Source organism: Nicotiana tomentosiformis, chromosome 4, assembly GCF_000390325.3.
Source record: "Nicotiana tomentosiformis chromosome 4, ASM39032v3, whole genome shotgun sequence".
Taxonomy (NCBI): Eukaryota; Viridiplantae; Streptophyta; class Magnoliopsida; order Solanales; family Solanaceae; genus Nicotiana; species Nicotiana tomentosiformis.
Genome location: NC_090815.1, coordinates 63960031 through 63971415, shown reverse-complemented (window position 1 = coordinate 63971415; position 11385 = coordinate 63960031). Strand labels below are relative to the sequence as shown.

The following is an 11385-nucleotide window of genomic DNA, read 5'->3' as shown; positions in this document are numbered from 1 at the left end:
TTTTGGGGCATGGCAAGCTCGATACTTACTGAGTACATGGGTTCGGTTGTACTCATACTACACTTATGCACTTTTGTGAAGATCACAGTGTTGGTCCCAACAATGTTCAGAGGTGATAGCTCGGACCCTTTCTTCTAGGAGACTTAAGGTAGTGCTGCTTGGCGATCGCAGACCCTGAAGTCCCCTTTGTACTTTTATCTATTATTTATTGTTCCAGACAGTATTGTATTTTCATTTCAAACTTGTATTTAGCATTATTAGAGGCATGTTACACCAGTTTCTGGGGATCTTCTTAGATCACGTTTGGTTCTGCACCTATTATTCATTTACTAGTATATTTGCTCGCGCTTCGCGCGATTATGAAAAATATAAGAACGTAATTAAATAATAATGTTATAATTTTGTTAAACAAATGAAATTCTAATCAACCATGTTTACGTGATTTTACTATCTTTCCATACTTCTTTAAATTTATATGTTGAAATTGTTTATAGAAAGAAATCTCTCCATGCATGATGATTTCAGGCCTATATATATAATTTTTTACAGAACTGATATTTCATGTTAAATCTGAAAGTACAGGTCATGACTTAAAATCATTTAGAACAATATAAGTGACTTGAATTAGGGAAAAATAAAATTTAAAATGGAAAAAAAATTATAAGGTAAAAGCCTAGGAATATAAACCTAAGATGTCGCTTGCTTTCTTTCTTTCTCTAAGGCGTCTTTGTTGATATTTTATTTCTTACTATTAATTGTTCACACCTATGTTTCATAAATTTGATAGTTTTTCAATTCCCTAAAATAGAAATTAATCAAAAAGTTAAAAGAGAAGGAAACAAAAAAGAAAAAGAGATGAAATTGAAAAAAAAGGAAAAGAATCAATCAAATATATCTCTCCGTTACTTGAGTACTTATTCATCCGACCCTTTTCTTTCTTATTTCTTCTTTCTCTCACCCTCACTTTTTACATAATCAATTAATCTAAACTCATAGTCTAACATTGACACAAACATGTAATGAACTTCTTTTACAATAACAAAGACATACTCTTCAAGCAGCTTTGTGTCATATTTTCCTGAAAATAGACAACAATAAATATCAGAAGAATAGGACCTCCATTTACAAAGACACCTTATATATGGCCAATCTCCCACTATATTTCGTTTCATATATGCATCAGACAACAGAAAAAAATGAATTATTGAACAATGCTTTACTACGTAGCAATACATATTTAAACCAAAAAGCTGCTATATGAAAAATAATAGGAAGAGAGGAAGGTAGAGGAGCAACAGAAGATTTAACTACAAAATGCAAGTTTCTATCTGAATTTATATAAACAACGACTATAAATAAATCCTAACTTGCAAACCGTGAACATTAAGTTGTTTACCATTTGAACTAACTGAGTTCTAAAATAAACCGAATCTGCAAACACATGGCAACATACTTTAATTTGTAAAAGTAAACTTTTGATAACCTTAGTTTATTTAAAACACATAGTTAGAATGAAATGGGCTTGCATACAGTGAAAATGTTATATACCGGATTAAATAGTTATTCTTTCCACTCCATATATAGCCTTGACATAAAGATAACCAAACAATTGTAATCAGAATAAGTTATTGCAAGAGTAAGTCACAATATTCACTTGGTAAAGTACCTTACTCCACAATATCATATGTAATGATCGTTTGCGTTGTCTTTAGATTTTGATAACAACTTTGGTAAATATTTGAGAGAAGGATATCCAATTTGCACCCATGATAGTGTGAAAATCTTCACTTCAACCTTGAAAATAACATATTGTATGTGGAATAAATTTTTCTGAGGATGATGGCCTAATGACGAGTCCAGAATAGTATACTATAAACTATTTATCTACAATAATGTAATTCAAAAGTCATAAATATAATAACATATATAATATTTTTACATACGCAAATATATTAAAAGTCAATCTTTGCATTATTGATCGAGTAAACTCTTACATATATTTCAGCTCTAAGTTGTACTCGTTTATTTATCAAATATTCAATCCATATTTGTGAGATGTTTCGATACATCAAATGTATGGAGACTTTAGGTTCTTTAGTTGCACTTGTTACAGTGACAAATGCAATGTATCATGCATAAAATTTTACCTTTGATAATTGCATGATATATATCGATGCAAGCAGAGCATAAAAGTGTAGAGAAAGAAATGCTAACAGAAGAGGAAGTTGCACTACTATCCAATATCAATTTCCGAGGCTACGATAAAAGGCTAAGCCAATCTAAACATCATTTAAGTAAACTATATATAAAAAATATTTATACATATTATGCTCTGTTAGACAAGCTAAGGCAATCTAAACTTCATATCGAATGCTCTATTTTTAGACAAAGAGAAGTAACAGAAAAATGAACTGCTATGCAGTACCAAAATATAAGGCTACAATACAAATCTAGAACAGTGTAAACACCATAACACTAAACTATATATAAACAATATTTATAGATATTGTTGTTAAAGGCGTAACCTCTTTTTTCCCCTTAGTTTGTCTAAAGATATCAGGATTCATCCAGTTGTTATCCACTGCAGGCGTGAAAAAATAATATTTATAGATATTACTATAGAAGGAGTGAGTTTTGTAGGAAGAGAAAGAAGAAGAGTAGGAGGCATGACTTAGGATTAAAAAGAGGCATGTCTTTTGAATAAAGGAAAAGAGCAAGATATAAGAAAATTGCAGAATAGATTTCCTAGTTTTACAATAGTGCTCTGGGAAAAGAATGTTTCTGATCATTATGTTTTTGTCGCTTTGTTAAATGCGTATTTTGGACTTCAATCAGAACGCAAAGGAAATAAGCAGGCCAAATATAATAATACTAATGTAGGATGAATCTATATATATAATCAATATTTAAAGAAATTATTGTCGAACTTTGCTTCCAAGTAAAAAAGCAGTAATGAGGCAAATAATTATAGTATTTCATAATATTTAGACATTAGTTATATTGTGTTAAAATCATATAGTAGTGAATAAAATTTAATTTTTCACAAAGTTTGAACTGTTCTAGAATCTTAACACAATGTTTACATCCTTAGTTATTGATTTTGGAAGAAAATTAGAGTATTCCAGAATATTCACACCAATAGTTATGAATTGTGCAAAAAGCATAGTAGTGAAGAAGTTTTGGACTGTACCTCAATCTCTTCACGGTATTTTGGCACCCCAATCATTGGTTGTCCACACCTATAAAGTAAGATTAGGATGTAAACAATTTTAGAAGAATAAGAAAATGGCATAAATGGTAAATATTAACTTTGAAAGGATTAGAAACCGTGGGCGAAAATATATTTTGTTTCCTAGACTTCATTGGCATTTGGTGAGGAAAACTGTGGCGAGGGAAAAACCTAGAGGTTAGCAGTGAATAAAGCAGATTTTCAAATTTTGGACTGTACCTCAATCTCTTTACGGTATTTTGGCACCCCAATCATTGGTTGTCCACACCTATACAGTAAGATCAGGATGTAAACAATTTTAGAAGAATAAAAAAATGGTAAATATTGACTTTGAAAGGATTACAAACAGTGGGCAAAAATATATTTTGTTTCCTAGGCTTCATTGGCATTTGGTGAGGAAAACTGTGGCGAGGGAAAAACCTAGAGGTTAGCAGTGAATAAAGCAGATTTTCCTTTCCCCGAAAAAAATAAATAGAACAAAGAAGTTAGAGAGAGTTGCGTTTGAAGAATTTTAACAAAGGTCAAGGTAGCGAGAAGTTGCAGAAGGAAATTAAAAATAGAGATGAAAGATTAGAGATGAATCGATAGAGTATGAAAAGTGAGATAAGTAGGGCAACAGTGAGTAACAAATCCCTGTGGGAAGAAAACTATGTTTGTGGCCTGTGGGAAGCGGCGTTTGTGTATGTGAAGCGGTAAGGTTGTAGCGTGAGGAGTCTTTTGTTGTTGAGCGGTTAATCTTTAGGTTTTAAAGGGGTGAATTTTCTGACAAGTGAAAAGACGTAGAGGCAGAAAAATGAATTTCCTGCCCAATGGGAGTACCACGTAACCGGTCAAAGGCCCTCTATTATATATTTATATAGATTCTATTCTACCCTTTCATGATTATTAATGTCTCTTTTATTGTTAAACTGTTTTAGTTGTTGTGCTAATGTTGGCTTGCCTAGCAAGCGGATATTATGCGTCATTACTGGGTCGTGACACTCTATAAAATTATTGCTAGAGAAGAAGAACAATTAACTTCAAAAAGTTAAATTTCTTCATCCAGCGAAAAACCAGCCAACTCATTTAGCTTTGCTAATATCTCCCACAGATTGCCACTTCTTTCATTCTTCTATATTTTTATTTGTTGACTTTATCTATTATGATTTTAGTTATGTTATATAATCCATTACATGAATTTTCTCATCATAATTCAAAAGATACTTTTTCATCTCAAATTCAAATAAATCTTATATCTATATTTTTATAGTATTTTTTTTGTTTTTTTGTGAGTAAGCTTATTTACTCACTTGAAATTCTTTTATTGTTCAATATTTTCTGGTTTTAATTTTATTAAATTTTCAGTTATGTGATATTATTTATTATATGGCTTTTCTTATCAAAATTGAAAACGCACTTTCTCATATCAAATTTAAATAAGTCTCATCCTTCTATTTTTTTTAATTATTACTTGTCATTATTATATTATTTATTATTTATTATTTTTGCATTTTCATGTGTCGTTTATTAGTTTACCATTTGACAAAGTATCCTTGCTTAATATAAAAAAGTATAATACAGATTTTGTCCACTCCTGATGTCACGACCCCAAAATCCCACCTTTAGGATCGTGATGGCACATAGTATCTCAAACTAGGTAAGCCTATCACATAGCAAGATCAAAAGAACCAAACACTAATTTAAATAATAATCAAAGCTGAAAAGTACTTTAACATAACCAACAACGGAAATATATAAGTCACATAAATCCCAAAACCGGTGCTACCGAGTCATAAGCTCGACAGAGAGTACGTGTGAACTCTTAAAATACAATACTATTTGGAAATACAATAAGCAATAGTAAGAAAATCAGCAGAAGGTGACTCCGAGGCCTATAAGCGAAATGGCAGGTATACCTTGAAATCTCCATAGATTTCTCAAATCAGCTCAGTACTGACCAGCACGCTCAGAGGTACTTGGATCTTCACAAAAATGTACAAAAGTATAGTATGAGTATACCACAATTGGTACCCAATAAGTATCAATACGAACCTCGGTGGAGTAGTGATGAGGTTGAATTCAAGACACTCACTAGCCATAAAAACTAGTGCAGAATATAAGTATAAAGCCAACAACAGAAAGCAAGCTATATAATGGCAACAAAGAGTAAACATGTGATAAAACAATAAAATAATCAAAATACAAGTGAAATCAATCAAGAAAAAAATGACAGTTCAAATCATCAAGTTGTGCCAATACAAGATTTACAACAAGAATCACCCGGAGGTACAACGCCTCATAATCATAAATCACAAGCCACAAACTATAATCTTCCTTATGACATTGCGTGAGCTTCACATTTTTAAAAAATTTCCCCGAAATAGCTTCACGTGCATAAGCCCTCTTATCTTGTTATGTGTGCCTCACAATGTAGTATTTCCCCTTACTAGATACATGTGCATAAATCCCCTTATCTCGTTGCATGCTCATCAATATACACACCATCCTTATGTTGTCGCATGCGTATCTCAATCACATTACAACAATCAATCGCACATCACGTGCTCATATGTCACAATATTTCTCAACCAACAATATCAATGCCACAACGATAAATAGCCCATGGCTCAACAATATGGAATAAAAGAATTATAACAACAACGCAATGAAACGGGGAATAACTCAACAATGCAATGTATTCCATATAATAACAACTTCAATTCAAGGCATATTAATAGCCTAAGAGTCTTATCCGGTCAGTTACCACACAAAAGCCCATGTACACACTCATCACCTCATGTACACGTCTTTTCACATATTACAATTAATGCAAATAAACTAAATTCGAAGGGGTAATTCTTTCACACAAGGTTAGACAAGACACTTACCTCAATTAGGCCAAATCAATACTCAAAAATAGTTTTTTCCTTAAAATTCGCCTACGCACGACTCAAATCTAGCAAAAATGACTTAATAATGTCAAAACAATGCAAGAGAAACCAATTTCGGTTAATAGAGTTAAGATCTTTACACAATTCATCAAAATTCAACAAAATTCAACCTCGGACCCGTCCGGCCAAAACCCAAGTCAAATGGTAGATCTTGACAACCCATAATCCCAAGAGTCCATATTTGCATTTTCTTTTCAAATCAGAGTCCAATTCGACTCTCAAATCTCAAATATTCATTTTTCAAAATATAGACAAATTTTCCAAAAATTCTCTTCCAATTCTATGGATTAGATATTGAATCTCATAAGTAATCATGTTATATAATAAAAATGGATCAAAATCACTTACCCAATAGTTTTGTATAAAAGTCTCCTGTCAAAATCGCCTCCCGCCGAGTCTAGGGCTAAAAAATGCGATAAATGAAGTTAAGTCCCAAAATTCGACTATTTTGTTTAGCTGCAGATTTCGCAAATATGACCTGGGGTTCGCAAATGCGAACCTCACAGATGCAACAAATGCATCGCAAATGCAATTCTTGATAGACATATGTAATGTCCCAAATACGACCTTGAATTCGCATTTGAGCAATCAATCCCCCTCGCAAAAACTGCCATTTGGTCACAAAAGCGAACAACTCTCAGGCCGGTCCCGATTCGCATTTGCGAGATGGCTTCGCAAATACGAAGCCTACCACCCATTCCCCCTTCGAAAATACAGTGTGCATTCCGCAAATGCAAACTGGTGCTAGCATTTGCGATAATTGCAGCACCAGCACACCAGTTGCTGAGAAATCAACCTAAACTAATTCAAAACGCGTCTGAAACTCACCAAAACCCCTGCGGCTCCACACCAAACATCCAAAGAATTCTAAGAACATCATACAAACTCATTCATGCAATCAAAACACCAAAATAACATCTGGAACCATGAGTCGGACACCAAAACACATGAAAATTTTAATGAAACTGAAGAATCACTAGAATCACAACCAAGCATTCTATTCCTACCAAACCAACTCAGGATGCTACCAAATATTGCAGATAAGTTCCAAATGACAAAACATACCTATTCCAAGTCCCGAAACTAAAATCCGAACCTAATAGCTGTAAGGTCAACCTATAGTTAAACTTAGGAAATTTCTAAACTTTCAAATTGTTAACTTTCGGCAAAAAAAGACAAATCAGCCTAGGAACCTCCGAATCCAATTCTGCACATATGCCTAAGTCCAAAATCACCATACAAACCTATTGGAATAATCTAAACACCATTCCGGGGTCATTTCCCCAAAAGTCAAACCTCAATCACATTCCCAACTTAGGCTTCTAAACTAAGAACCAATGGATCCAATTCAAACCAAAACCTTCCCGAAATGACACCGACCTTCCCTGCAAGTCTTAAAACCATAAATACATATACGTGAAGCTTCAAAAGGGAAAACGGGGATCAAATACATAAAACGATCGATCAGGTCATTATATTCTCTCCCTCTTAAACAAACATCCATCCTCGAACGAGTATAGAGACATACATAAAGTGCCAAAAAGATGAGAATAATGGTTCTGCATATCATGCTCGGTCCCCCAAGTCGCCACCTCGACCAGTTGACCTCTCTACTGAACCTTCATCGATACAATGTCCTTCTACCTCAACTTTCGGATCTACCTGTCCAAAAATAGCCATCGGCTCCTTAACATAAGTCAAATCCTTGTCCAATTGCACTTTGCTAAAATCTAACACATGAGACGGATCGCCATAATACTTTCGGAGCATAGAAAAATGGAAGGCCGAGTGAACTCCCGATAATCTGGGTGGCAAAGCAAGTCTGTAGGCCACCTCACCTACTCTCTAAAGAATCTCAAAAGGACCAATATATCGAGGGCTCAATTTTCCATTCTTCTCGAACCTCATCACACCCTTCATGGGTGAAACTCTGAGTAGGACCCTCTCGACCACCATGAATGCCACATCACGAGCCCTCCGATCAGCATAACTCTTCTGCCTTGACTACGCTGTACGAAGTCGATACTAAATTAACTTCACCTTCTCCAAGGCATCACAGACCAAATCAGTGCCCAACAACCTAGTCTCCCCAGGCTCAAACCAACCAACCGAAGAACTACATCGACTCCCATATAAAGCCTCATATGGAGCCATCTAGATACTCGACTGATAGCTGTTATTGTAGGCAAACTGTACGAGTGGTAGAAACTGATCCCATGAACCTCCAAAATAAATAATATAGGCACGTAACATGTCCTCCAAGATCAGAATAGTGCGCTCAGAATGCCCTTCCATCTGTTGATGAAATGCCGTACTCAGCTCAACCTGTGTGCCCAACTCACGTTGCACGGCTCTCCAAAAATGTGGTGTGAACTGTGTGCCTCAATCCGAGATGATAGACACCAGCACCCCATGAAGGCGAACAGTCTCACGAAGATAGATCTGAACCAGTTGCTCTAAAGAATAGGTAGTCATGACTGGAATGAAGTGTGCAGACTTGGTCAGTCTATCCACAATGATCCACACTGCGTTAAATCTCCTCAAGGTCCATGGAAGTCCAACTATAAAATACATAGTAATATGCTCCTACTCTGGAGTACGAGTGACAGGGCTCTGAGCTCCCCCTCCTGCCTGAGATATGACTGGAGCCACTAGAACCAACCCAGCCTATGTTAATGCATCGATGAAACTGACCATCTTAGCCATAGCCTCCTGAAACACGTGTGCAACAGTGAAACCCTCTGGCTATTGGGTGTGCATTGGAGCCTCAACATTCTCGTCTATGATCTGCTCCTCCACCTGGTCCATTGGTGGGTCCGCTGCAACTGCCCTATCCTGACCACGAGCCCGGTTAATGCTCCACCTTTAGTTGTAATATTACGGCCTCTAGCAAGAGCTTTGGCCCTACCCCAGCCTCAGCCTCTGCCTCTCCCGGTCACAACTGGTGGTACTTCCCCTACATCCTCTGCTGCTCTAGATGCGCGAGTCTTCATCATGTGTGAGAGAATATAATAGAAGGATATATACTCAAGTCAATAATCAATGCACGATGAGGAATCAAGAAAAAGGAAGTTTCCTAAAGCCTTATAGCTTCTCAAAGATAAGTACAGACATCCCTGTACCGATCCGTAAGACTTTACTATGCGTGCTTGTGATTTGTGAGACCCTTAGAACCCAATGCTCTGATACCAACTTGTCACGACCCGAAATCCCACCAAAAGATTGTGATGGCTCCTAACCCGCTTGCTACGCAAGCAAACACAATAACAATCATAATTCTAAAGTAGATTAATCAAATTTTAACAAATTACTCAATACGATAAGAAACAGAATAATCTCAATTCTGATAGCATAGATAAACTATCCAAGGCATGGTTTAAACACGACCACAACTGCCAATACTGTCCAATCACCGGATGTCGCAATTATCACAAGTATCTAATAAGAGTATGTAAAATAATCTGAATACACTATTTGTCTGAATGAAATTGATAGACATAAGAGATAAGTAGGGATGGGGACTCTATGTCTTGCGAATCGACCAAGTAGAACAGCTCACCACGAAGTCTCCACAAGTCCTCCTACTGACTCGGATGAATGCCACTCACACCAGCCTTAGAACCTGCACAAAATATACAGAAATATAGTATGAGTACAAACCACAATACCCATTAAGTATCAAGTCTAGCCTCGAAGAAATAGTAGTGAGGGGTCGACTCCGACACTCACTATCAATCAAATAATCATACGAGAGAATAATTCAACACGAAACTAGACATGGTATCATTAACAAGTATAAGACTAAAAAATATAGCTCATACGAAATTTAGGCATGTTTTTCATATAACAAAAATCAAATAAGATATCAGCATCCTAATTCTCGAATAAAACTTGATATCAGTCAAAAATACTCACATCAATTCATAGCATGTGTCTAAGCAAATATACATATGCATTCTCATGATCCCCTTTTCAACAACTCACAATATAAATTCATGTGCCTCACACAGTCCACATGTCCAATAAGTACCAAAAGAATCACGAGTGCCTACACTCACAGGGCTAGAGGAAACATGGTTAATCACCTGACTCGGGAGAGATGGATCCTTAATACAACCGTTGATCATTTTATATTTAATGATCATCGATCAATCGTTGCGGCGTACAACCCCATCCAATTATAACATCATCAATCAAATAATCAATAGCAATATCTGCTTAAGTGCCCATAGTGCTAAAATCCCTAACTATCCTCAATAACTACTTTTTACTACTCATGTATTTGTGTAAGAACCGATATAATAAAATGGTACAAGACTTAATAATAAGAATGCGGAGAAAAGCTCAAATGGCTAAGAGATGGCTATGATAAATCTGGTAACTCATATTATAACAGCTCAATAAGCTAGTTAACAAGTTATAGCTTAATCATATTATTATCATGAAATAATTAGGCCATAGAAATCATAAAAAATTATGGAGCAAGTAAGGCAAATATATGACCATGAATTTATAATAAAACTCGACATGGCAAAGTAACCCTCTTGTAAAATCAACAAGTCAAAACCCTATACATGCTCCTAAATCAATAATATAAATTATCACATAGTCATATAATCAATTTGAACATGAATAACAATTTCACATAATTTAATAAAAGCACAACTCAAGTCAACAATACTGGATATGGTCAAATCCTAGCTACATATATACGCTCGTCACCTCACATATACGTGGCTCCTAAATCATGGATCAAGTAGCAGTCATATAAGCTATGGGGAGAATTCCGTCTTACCAGGACAAATAAGCGACTTACCTCCGCCCGACAACCTCAAATGAAGCAAACATGGCCTAACCATCCAAATTCAACTCCAAATGACCCAAATCTAGTAAAAACATTACTCAATAACATCAAACAAATTCATAGTAAATAACCCCAAACAATAAAGTTTCGATCTTTACACATATTCCCAAAAGTCAATAAAAGTCAATCCGGACCCACATAGTCAAAAAATGCATCAACAGGTAGATCCCGACTACCCATAATCCACGAGTCCAAATATGTGATTAGATTTCAAATCCAAGTCCTAATCGACCTTTAAATTCCCAAAATACTCCTCCTTATGTTGTAGATAGAAATCCCAAATTTTCCTTTAAAAATTCATATTTTAGGTGTAGAAATAGGGATGACAATTGTGGCAGGACAAGGTAGGAGAATGTGTTGTC

At 35.4% G+C, this 11385-nt stretch overlaps 1 long non-coding RNA gene across 3 annotated transcripts; it reads right to left on the bottom strand.

Moving 5' to 3' along the window:
- Positions 1-861: 861 nt before the first annotated feature.
- Positions 862-4003, bottom strand: LOC104104084 (uncharacterized). 3 transcript variants are annotated; one of them, XR_004509038.2, is made up of 4 exons: positions 3449-4003; positions 3191-3239; positions 1667-1794; positions 862-1078 (listed from the first exon to the last, which is right to left on the bottom strand). It is a non-coding gene; the product is annotated as an uncharacterized lncRNA (long non-coding RNA). The 3 variants fall into 3 exon arrangements; XR_688055.4 differs by having other exon boundaries at positions 862-1794; positions 3449-3998; XR_688054.4 differs by lacking the exon at positions 1667-1794 and having other exon boundaries at positions 3449-3990.
- Positions 4004-11385: the final 7382 nt, after the last annotated feature.